This window comes from Chrysemys picta, chromosome 1 (genome assembly GCF_011386835.1).
Source record: "Chrysemys picta bellii isolate R12L10 chromosome 1, ASM1138683v2, whole genome shotgun sequence".
Lineage (NCBI taxonomy): Eukaryota > Metazoa > Chordata > Testudines > Emydidae > Chrysemys > Chrysemys picta.
This window is the reverse complement of record NC_088791.1, coordinates 231,504,071-231,515,966: the sequence shown is the minus strand read 5'-3', so window position 1 is coordinate 231,515,966 and position 11,896 is coordinate 231,504,071. Positions and strand designations below refer to the sequence as shown.

The following is an 11,896-nucleotide window of genomic DNA, read 5'->3' as shown; positions in this document are numbered from 1 at the left end:
AAAAATTCATGGTAGGAAGAAAAATGTTGCAAGGTTCCTCTTGCGGAGTTTCCTCCACATTCTTTCTACGGGGTAAGGAGGGTAGACTTACCTCTCTTTAAATGAACTGGGGGGTTGACAACCAAGGATCTGCTGAGATTAGGGTGAATCATGGAAAAATCTGCTGAAGGCATAGAGCCATCGATGTGGAGTCCTTCTACTTCTGCATTGGCTCCTGATCTCCATTGGAACAGTGTTGATGGTGACTTTTCAGCCTGTAGTTGTCCCAGGACCTATTTTCAGAGGGGTTCCCCTGAGTAGAGAAGCCTGAAAAGAATTTTAACACAGCTTCCTTTTTGAGCATTCTCTGTGGGACTGGTGGAATGATGATGCAAATTCCTTTGATGCATCTAGGTCCGCTTCCTTCCCTTCCTGATCATGGAGACCCAGACCTGTGAAACCTCCTTCATGGTAAGTAGGTCACAGGGGAACAGTGGAATACAAAGGTAGTTGTTCCCTTTAGCATGTGTGGGATGAGTAGAGAATGCCTTGACATACAGTTCTAGGGAGCACAATTTACGCAAAATTCCCTCCCCCTCCAAAAGAGCCCGATGCAAATGCTCTTGATTTTTTTATTTTTTAAAAAAATTCTGCATTTTGGAAAAAAAGTAAGTTTCATGAAACATTTCCCCCTTAATTTAAACCCATTGTTTTCCAACGGAAATTTAATTTGAAAAAGAAAATGTATTTCTTACTAAGTGGGAACAAGTGCTATGAAAACAAAGAATCCTGTGTAAAAGTAATTCTTGTCCTGCTGATAGGACTAATTTGAGGATAAAAAAAAATTAAAAAACCAAAAATGTAGCATTCTAAAACATGTGTTTTGCCAGAACAGAATGGAATTTGAATCTCAAGAATTGTGGGCTAGAACCTCCATTGGTGTAAATCAGTGTAGTTCTATTGACTTCAAGAGAGTTACCCATGGCTGAGGATCGGGCCCTTATATTCTGTTTTAAATACAGAATTCATGACTTTCCAATAGGTTCTAAATTTGCCAGTATGAATGAGCCATTGCCATTGCAGTCCATTTCCAATATCCTGAATCAAAACATCCAAGGTAGGACCTGAAAAAGGAATGTGAGTAAAGGCATGATGTCTCTGAGAATAGGATGAAAAAAAACAAGTGACATACATAGGTGTGTAAAGGAGAGGATGGTGCTAGCTTCACCCTACAAAAGGTTGGACAGAATCCAGTTCATGAAAACTGCCTTGTGAGTCAAGGAGTACAGCCGCTAGAACTTGTCCCTCTAGTGCATGCGTAGTATTTTGTATTAATGGACACATTATTAGGGCATTACAGATCAACTGGGATGGCCTTACACATACAGAGAAGTAATTTACTCCTTGACTGGTTCCATTCATTTCAGTAAAGTAGTGTAGCCTAGTAGCTAATGCATTGAATAGAGACTCAAGAGACTGTGGTTCTGTTCCCAGTTCTGCTGTTGGATGACTTTGGCCAAGTCACTTAATTTCTCTGTAAAAGGGGCTAATGATGAGATATACTGATTATTACTATACTGCAAAGTGGTACACAGAGTGAGTTAGGCTGTCGCAAATTGGCCATTAAGTTGCATTTGCTTTGCTGCTGCAGTGGGCACTCTTAAAATATTTTCTTTTACCTTTTAACTCTGGGATAAAATAAGACTGGTACTAGTGGTATTCCCAATTCTAAGAACAGGAAACATCTGATTATGCCAGTAATAGCTTATCCCAAAGCTCGAAAGGTAGAAGAAAACTTGTAAAGGTTATCCACTGTAACTCACATGCCTTGTATGCCAGGAAAAATCATAATTATATTGGGCCAGATTATGATACCATTATTCACGTTTGGTACGACTGTATGTTACAGTTCAGAAAAACTACATCTGCATTCCCCCTCCATTATCCAGAAATGGCACCCATTCACAGACTTCCAGCTCCCCAACCATCACCTCTCTTGGGCAGAGATCTGTGTCTGTCTCCCTTCTGATGGAGGTATTTCAAGGCTGCACAGTTCCCTGCCTCCACGGAGAATTCCCCAACAAGTCAGACTGCCTAAGCAGGCCTGCTATACTTTTAAGGCTACAAACATTGTAATAGCCATAGTGATAAGTTACCACACAACTCTTTCTAAGCAAGTACTTTTAAGGCTACAAACATTGTAATAGCCATAGTGATAAGTTACCACACAACTCTTTCTAAGCAAGTACATTTATTGTTAAGATAAAAACATTACAGAGAAAACATATTAAAACAAACAGAAAAGCCTATATGCTTGCTAGCAAGCTTACCAGAGATTGCCCCTCCACCCCCCATCTCCAACAAGGGCTCTGGTCAATGTCAGTCCCTTCCCTTGGTCTGAAGGTCTTGTTCATTTGCTGGATCAGAACAAAGGCCCTGCGTCAATTTAAAATAAGGTTATTTATTCAAAAGTCCTTCCTTTTGTCTGTTGGTCTCCAGAGAATCCAATTTGAACAAGTCTCTCCAGGTGGTGGGGCCTTTCTGGAGGTCTTACCACCTGAGTGAATTTGCCTAATCACCCCCCGCCCCTCCACACACACACACACTGTTCTTAGCTCCCAGAGGGCTGTTGGTTCCCCTCCCCCATGTAATTATGTACAATCCCTGGCCCACAGTGACACATAAACTTAATTCAGTAAGATCTCCCAAAGATATTGCTGGATATTGCCATATCTGTCACGCTGTACTCCGTAAATACAGTATAAGCCCAATTATCTGAATAGCATGGGGGGGGATATGGAATATATTTAGATAATTAGAAGTTTAAATAATTGAGCCATTCAGCAACGGCATGGCTCTTCCTATGCCCAGAGGCTTGTCCTCTTCCTCCCAGTCCTAGCCCGGGGTCTCTGCTGTGGTCTGCTCACTCACTCCCATGACAGCAGGACTGCAGAGGGCTCCCTATGCTGCTGCAGGGCTGGTGACACCCAATCCCTGCAGGTTCAAGGGTTGTGTGCAGGGGGGGCAGAGGAGGCTGCGGTCCAGGCAGGACAGAGCAGAAACCCTTTGGTCAAGACTCTGCTCTGCCCCACCAAGACTGCAGCCTTCCCTGCACCTTGTGCCTGCAGGGATTGAGTGTCACCAGCCCTGCGGCAGCTCCACTGTCACGGGCCTGCTCGCTCACTCGCTCCTGTGATGACAGGGCTGCAGAGGGCTCCTTGCACCACCACAGGAGCCATTCAGCAGCAGGGTGGCCTCCCACTCAGCCAGGGGCTTGTCCTCCTCCTCACAGTCCTCACCAGAAAAAGAGATCACACTGCAGAGGGCATGGATCTCACACTGGGGGACAAGGAAGGGATTTGGATAATGTAAAAGTTTGGATAATAGGGTTTTGGATAAATGGGAGTACACTGTAGTCCCATCGACTTCAGTGGGACTTCATGTGGAGTAAATTACTGCTGAAGGAAAGGATTGCAGTCAATTTTCAGTATTTCACAAATGTGTCAGTGCTCTAGACACATGTAGAAGTAATTTAACATAACAAGAACATTTCAGGCCCCTATTCAAAAACAATAATGTACTTTCCCAAACCTCTACCCTCTCTCCTAGGAGAAGCTTAGGAGAAAAATGATTCCTTCAGGATCCCTCACTAAGAGTACCTCACTTCTGGTCACTTCAGAATTAAACCACAAGGTGTTATCTCAGGCATATCAGATTATTTCAATGGCTGTAATATCACATAGGGCAAGAGACAAATTCTGAGGTAATCAGAACATTCCAGCACTTTCCTATTTTCCAGGTCCATCATCTTCAAACTCTGGATTTGGAACATGAGCACTTCAAAGGAGCATTACCACATTCTGCCTCAGCACAAAAACTGCAGTCATGAAAGAAATCAGTGCAGGTAATATGGCAGGAGCGATAATGTTGAATGTCCTGATTTTATATGTGTAAAATTTGAACCATAATATGGCACTAGCATAGATTTAAACATTTAACATCCTTGCAATTTTTTCTTGAAAAAGAAGAAGAAGAAAGGAGTCTGATCTCACACTCTATGTAATCACTGAAACAAAACAGAGCTGTATCCAGTGTTGCCAAATCTTGTGATGTTATTGAGAGCCTTGTGATATCTGGAGTTTTTCTGAGAGCCCCAGTTCCTGGAGTCAGGTGATAACAGGAGAATTTCAGCTTTTGTTTTTTAACAATGTAAGTTTCTAGCCCTACTGGCTCAGGAAAAGAGCCTGGAAAGATAAAGCCTAGAGGCTCAAAAAACAGCAGGCAAATAAACAGCAAAATGGTTTAAAAATCATGAGGGTTTTTTTAAATAACACAATTTCATGATATTTTGGAGCCTGATTCATATTTTTGAATGCTTGGGGTTAGCAATACTATATTCAACCTGCAAAGTTCCAGACTGACTGTGTGCACAGTGGCTCATACCTGGAGCTTGCACCTCATTGTGCTCTTCAAATGTTAGTAGAGTGCAGTGCAATAGGCTACTGCAAATGCTTCTACAATCATTATTTGTAAACTTTTTTTCCCAAATATATTTTTTCACTAGTCCTCACTGAGGATTAAGCCTATAGCTTATGTGTCTTGGGTCTGATTCTCATCTCTCAGTAGTGTAAATCATGAAGAATGTGATTGGAGTAAATGGAGCTACACCCAGTATAAAACCAGTGTGAGAGCTGAAGCAGGCCCCTTACATCTATTTTTTTGGAATTGTCAATGTATGTATATATGGAATGGAAATCAGATCTGCAGAATGTCTTAACTAGTATAATCCCTTCCCCCCCCCCCCATTCTAAACTGTTGGCTTGTGTTTTGCCTTTTTATTTGTCTTGTCTTAATTATAATCTCATGAGGGTAAGAACCATGTATCTTTCTAGTTGTGGGAATTTGCTAGGCTCAGATGTAGAATAAGACTATGATTCGTGCTTTTACTCAGATATCACAAAAAACCGTCGACATGGAATTTCACCAAAGTCAATCGACCAACCCAACAACATAATCATCTGTGTGCTGGGAATAAACCTGAAAGATATCAGCCCAAGTGGTGACCATTTCAGAAAGTTATTAATGCTTGAAAATAGGCTCTGTAAAGGAAATGCTTTTTGGCCATAATTATAATAAAAGGAAATAGTCAACATTCTCATAAACTTATACAGACATTTTGGAAAATGACAATGGGGAAAAGAAAAGGAATGACTATCATCATTGTCACTCTGATCTGGAAAGGTGCAGAGCATTCTCAATTGCCATTGATTTCAGTGGGAGCTGAGAGTGAGATTCTGAACATCCCACAAAATCCAGTCCCAGCAGCTGTTTGTGATTTCTTGCATGCTCTAAAGAGCTCTGTAACAACCCCAAATCTCTTCTATTCCCAGCTCTTCCTCTCTTCTATCTCCAGGAACACAGTTTTGATTCTATTCTCCTTTCCTGGCCTGCTAGCATTTTTGACCTCATAATGATGTTGTTTGCTCTAGTCACAACCTTTTGATTAAGAACAATCTTCTCCTGTTAATTATTCTGAAAGGTTGATCAATCTTCAACTACTGTATCTCTAGCAACTGACATTTTGCTTTGAAACCTCTGATGACAATTTGTCTGTGTATAACTTTCCTGTCTGTTTTGGTGCTTCTTTGGGATTGTTTGCATTTTATAAGGTTCAGCTGGAAAATTCTCTCTGCATTAGTTTTTTTCCTCTAACATCATTTAGGATAATTGATACCAGATAGAATCTATTTCTCAAATATAACCACAATCAATTAAAATAAACGTTTTAACTGTACTATAATGAAATTAAAAGACCTCAATATTAAAGGGCCAGTTTCTGTTCTCAGTTACACCAGTTACCATATGGAATAACTCCATTTGAAGGAAGAGTTACCACTCCAGTTGTGTTCTTGTGCAGTGGTTCTCAACCTTCCCAGACTGCTGTACTCCTTTCACAAATCTGAGTTGTCTTGCATACCCCAGTTTCACCTCATTTAAAAAATACTTGTTTACAAAATCAGACATAAAAATACAAAAGTGTCACAGCTGCACTAGTATTGAAAAATTGCTTACTTTCTCATTTTGTCTATATGAAATTTTACTTTGTACTGACTTCGCTAGTGCTTTTCATGCAGCCCGTTGTAAAACTAGGCACAGATCTAAATGGGTTGATGAACCCCCTGGAAGACATCTGCATACCCCTGGGCATATGCATACCCCTGGTTGAGAACCACTCTTCTAGTGTAACTGAGAGCAGCTTCTGATCCAAAGGCATGTAGTGTGTGGGAAGACCTATAAGCAAAGCTACTCAATATGATCGTCCTTCACATTGAGATCAATTTCTCTTACTGTCTTGAGTGAAACAAATTTATAAGGCAACTGTGACAAAGTTCTGAAGAGCAACAAACAAGGGCCTCCAAAATTTCCTGGTATTGGATGTGTAGTAGGTGATAATATGGCTATGTACCACCATTGGAAAGCTGTGCAGTGCATTTTGCATTGTAATGTGCCAAATCCTAATTGACAAATGAGAAAGATTTCTCCTTTACTACCTTGTCGCCCATTGTTCTTTTGACCAAGATACAAACAGTGGTTAGTATCTGTTGCTATTAGTCTTAACTCCCTAACACAATTCAATTGTCCCAAATCAGTTAAAAACTGGAAGTAAAATTCAACTTTTTAACAGTGAGGGAAATTAATCATTCAAACCATTTATCAAAGGATGTTGTAACTTCAATATCACATGGAGTTCTTAAATCAAGATTGGATATCTTTCTATGAGTTGTTCCAATTTAACCATACTTCGCTGAGCTGGGGAAATAGCATGGCCTGTGTTATGTAGCAGGTCAGACTAGATGCTCACAATGCGCCCTTTTGGCCTTAAAAATCTATGAATCAACATTTGGTGAATTGGTTTATTTCAAAACAAACAAACTAACTCAAACAATCAGGAGCAGGCACTTCCCAGACAAACAAAAGTGGTTGCCTCACACAAATCGCTCAGAAGTAAATCCATTTAAAATGTATTTTGACACCTAAGCCAAACCTAGAGAAAGAAAGCTTCCTTTCATAAATAATCTGCACCTTACACATTAAAAAAAAATCTAGTCACAGATGAAAGTTTCCCTTTTAACAATAAACTATTTAGTAAATGTGGGTCCTTGGCTTCTTGCCTTTACAACCAAATAATTAATTATGACCGCTTTAGTGCAGTTATTAAGGGTTTTACCTCCCCTTCAAATTCTTTTCCTTTTCTAACAGTGTACCTTCTGTGCTGTTGGTTCACTGGCTGAAGTAGTTGTAACTTGTATGAAGCATCTACAGATCAAAAGGCTGGGGAAAAGATTTAATGAAAAGGGGCAATGTGGCAGACGAAGGGAGGGGACAGAAAATTGAACTAGAAAATGATGACTTTTCTTTCTTTGTTGCTGTTGATGATCGAGGTTATTTTGTGGGTTGCTTTGCATGGACAGACACATGGAATTTATCTAAATTTATGACAGGTTTAAATTGTGCAATCCTCTTCCTCCTTATGTTAGGATGTCTCTCTTAGCTCTGGTGGCACTATCACCTCTAGTTCCAAAGGGTGTGGATTTATCTCCAAATGCCAAACTCAAACCTGATATAAGTGGGTTGTGATTCCACTGAGATCAGTGGAGTTGCTCCTGCTTGCAACAGGGCTGCATTTGGCCGGAGGTTTTTGTGCAATTTTGGCACTGGAGTGCAGCAATAGGGGGTGCTGCACAATGGGAAGCCTTGCCCTGAGGATGAGGTATTAAACTGAGGTTTTCTAGTGGCTGTCATGGTGAAAGTTAAAAGATCCCATGAGAGGTTTTAAAGAATAAAGGGGAACTGGAGAACATTTTCTCTCTCAATAAAACAGGAGATCCATGCAGAAATTCTGGCTGAAATTCCTACATAGGCTCTAGTGAGAACACAACTGAGTGGTGCTCTTCCGCCACACGAAAGGGTGCAGAATGTGCTGTCCCCCATGCTGGCTCAGCTCTACTGCCACTTAGTCTAGAAAGTTCTTGTGCTCAGGGAGAGCAAAGACTACAGTTTGCGACCAGTCCCTCTACAAGCCTTCAGCCAAGTTTGGGGACTCACCCAGGGCCAAGCACAATCTGGCTCTATAGCTTGATAATCATCAATCCTGCCTGCTAATCTTGATGAAGAATTATTTTTAGTCCTCTGCAGATTCTCCTGATTTTTGCTGAGGCCCAAATGCTATTGAAAGAATGATATTGCTATAAGGAAGAGATGTGAGATTCAGCCTTTTAACATTTGCTTGTGGGGTTAAAACTCAGCTATAATGTCCTCGATACATTAAAGTTATGTACTTGTCAGATGACTGATCAAATTCTTTCTTTCTTTTCTTTCTTAGCTATTGTGAAAAAAAGACACCCCTTAGAAAGAAAATGAGGCAGAGATCTGCTGCCACCTTCTGGCAGTTACTGGGATGAAATGAAAATGTCAGCAAAAAAGCTCAAAAGTGGCTGGCTATATTTCAGGCAAGGGTGACAATATCCCTCTGTCTGGTGCATGTGCCTGTGCGTATATATATATATATAGTTTGTAATCAGTTCATGAAAAAAGTTTGTGAAAACTTTTGGATCTTTGGATGAAAGATCATATAAAATAATGTTAATGACGATGTTAAGAAATAGTGATTTTCATGTATGTAATTCATTTCATGATGAAAAATTACAAAATTCTATACAAACTAATAATGGCCTTTATCATGTATTATTGTTATTTAGTAAGAAAATGCATAATTTGTAAGTCTTAATAGTTGGCATGTCAGCGGTGGAAAAGAATGTATGTCTAATGAGGTATTCCTGTCAATAGACATTTTAATGTCAAGCATTATGGATGCTGCCACTTTGCTGCACTGTAATAATTTTCTTTAGAATTATTCTGGAGTATAAATGCTGATAATAGCTAATTATAATACATAGTGGCCATATACATATACATACACCACAGTCATCAGTGGGGATAACTTCCAAAACCTTCATTACCAAAAGCACCCATCTGTCTTATCTGAGCTAAAGGCTCCTTGTCTACAAGAAAACAGCTAACTAAACAGTCATTGCAAACATCCATAAGAAGGGCAGTATTAAATGCTCCTCTATTAGACATCTGTATGGTCAACTGTTAAAAACTAATGAGGGAGGTCCTCCCAAAAATACGAGACTGGTTTAAAAAGCATGGAGGTTCCCTCGTCCACTGTTACCTGGAGGGCATTAGTAACAGGGCAGGAGTGTTGGGGAAGGAGAGGATGGGCCAGTGATTCTGTTCTTATGTGGATCCACCAGCTATTGGCCCTTGTGGAATGGAGGCACTGGCAGCTTGGAAGCTAGGCAAAATGTCTCTGTAGCCTAGGAAGGAGGATTCTCTCCTTCCAGCCCCAGTGAAGAAATCCAGTGCACAGCCTTGCTGTTTAGGCTACGTGGTAATTTACATGATGTGGCCCGAATTGCAACAGTGCCACCTGTTCTGCCCTGCCAATATTAAGTGATAGTTCAGCTGATGTAACTGTTGTTTCCCATTCACCCCAGTGGAAAAACACCTTTGGGGAACAAAATCGGGCACTAACAGAAAGTGTATTGTGGAGGCACAAGTCCAGGCTCCATACTTGAGGTTCAGTTAAATTGATAGAGACCAAAATTTTCAATAATGACTGTTAATTTTGCAGGCTGCGATTTTTGACCACCATCTTGAAAAATATCTTACAGGATCCCAACTTTGGGAAAATACTGAGCACCTACCTTCAGAAAAGCAAGCCCCTTTAAGGTGTCTCAAAGTAAGGCCCCCCAAAATCACTAGTCACTATTGAAAATCTCAACCCAAGATTGTAATGACGGTTAGCCTTATAACAAAGAGACAAGTAATGATTTCCTATAGTCTGTAATATATGGATGAGGGTAAAGTAAATATTGCTATTACAAAGTTACAGATTCAATTTCCTATCTCTTTTCACTAGGGCTATTGTAGGGAAACATTTGGGTAACCACATGTTTTACTGAAAAAACCCTAAACACCAGCAACATTTCCTTTCTAGGAAACTAGACATGTGAATGATTTAAAGCCTGATTCACAAATTGGCCCCTCCTTTACTCTCAAAAGCAACAGGGGGTTTTGTGGCAAAAATACATTGCACATTACCAGATTTCCAGGATTCTGCATTTTCTTATTCATTAAACTTCGCATTGAATATGCATCACTTCTCCTCACATAGTTCCAACCCTAGGGAGTATACAGTCCACATGTATTTTAATTACTTTATTTATTATTTAAATTAATTTAATTACAAAAAATAACAGTCTCTGCACATGTTTGAAAATGTCATGCTGTATAACTAAATCTTGGGTAATTGTTAAATTTCTTGCAGGCCTCCTGCTAGGAAGTACTGTTTTTCTTTAAAAGTGAGAACACTATTATGTCCGTCAGTGGAAAGTTTACACATTGTATTTCTTCTTTCATATGCTGTTAAACATGAGACTCTTTCATTTCCCCCTTTCTTCAGAAGGCAACAGACCCATCTGGTAATATTCTGCAGATCAGCATTTCTTAAGGGCAGTGTGATTTAAGTAGTGGTTTGTTGAAGGCAACAAAAAAGAAACTGACAAACCCAGGTTTCAGTACTATGTGCCATCCTGGGATTAAAGTTATTCTGTGCATATACCATGCCAAAGATGAAGTTGTCTTTAAAATGCAGAAAATAAGTAAGCAATATTCCTGCTAATTATTGTCCAACTTTGTGTTAGACCAGCAAGCAATGAAAATATGTCCACAGTTTGGCTGGTCTCTGGGATACAGCAGTTACTTTTGATGTGAGAAGAGGAAAATTGTTTTGGATATAATATATGTCTTTCCACACTCATGTGTTTGCCCAGTTTTAAAACCAAAATTAAAATGCACCTTTTTGAGGTTTTGAAATTTGTCCACAACTTTATTACTTCTACTTTCTGGCTGGGACTAGATCCACAAATGCTAGAATATGAGAAGAAAGGTCTTTCCAGCTTCCTCCAGACTGAGAGATGTCCCAGCAACTCTCCTTTTCTATTTGTCTTTGAACAATGTGCCGAGGATGAAGCATGTGAGAGCTGGGGACAAAGCTTTCTTTGTTGGGTTATGTGACTCTGCAACAATCTGCCGGGCAAGATCAGGAGAATCCAAAGACTGGAAAAATTGCAAAACCTTCATCTTTAAGAAAGCTTTTCCACTACAAGTGGTAATCACAATAAAAACACCCCATTTTATTTCCAACCCGGTATGAAACCCCTCTTTCCAAAAAATAACCCCACTATCCATACCAGAGTTTTGATGCCCAACAGGGAGAATAACCAGAGACTTTGTGAAGTCTGCTAGGGACTTTGTTATTGCAACTGATTGGAACATGCTCAGATACTGTGATGATGGACAGCAGTATAACCTAAGACAGACAGAACAAAGTAATATAGGAATAGTTGTATCAGATCAGACCAGTGGTCTTTCTAGTCCACAACCTGTCTCTAACAGAGAACCAGATGCTTCAGTCTTGACTAATGTAATAATTATGCCATCTGCAAATTTTATCATTTCACTCTTCAGCCCCTTTCCGGATTACTAATAATTGTAATTATATAGAACACTGGTTCTAGACCAAAACCTTGGAGTACACCAATCTTAGTCTTTCACAATGTTGAACATTGAACATTTATTTCTACTCTTTGTTTCCTGTCACTTAGCCAGTTTCTGATCCATGATATACTTTACTCCTCACTGCAAGACAACATGGTTTCCTAAACAGCCTCTTGTGAGGAATTTAGTCAAATGCTTTTGAAAATCTAAATAAATTCTGTTTACCTGTTCTCCTTCATCTATTATTTTGTTTACATATTCAGAGAATTCTACAGTACATTAATAGAGTCAA

At 39.8% G+C, this 11,896-nt stretch overlaps 1 long non-coding RNA gene across 1 annotated transcript; it reads left to right on the top strand.

Moving 5' to 3' along the window:
* Nucleotides 1-391: 391 nt before the first annotated feature.
* Nucleotides 392-11,171, top strand: LOC135980768 (uncharacterized). Its single transcript, XR_010597668.1, has 3 exons — nucleotides 392-450; nucleotides 3,779-3,883; nucleotides 8,363-11,171. It is a non-coding gene; the product is annotated as an uncharacterized LOC135980768 (long non-coding RNA).
* The last annotated feature ends 725 nt before the right edge of the window (nucleotides 11,172-11,896 follow it).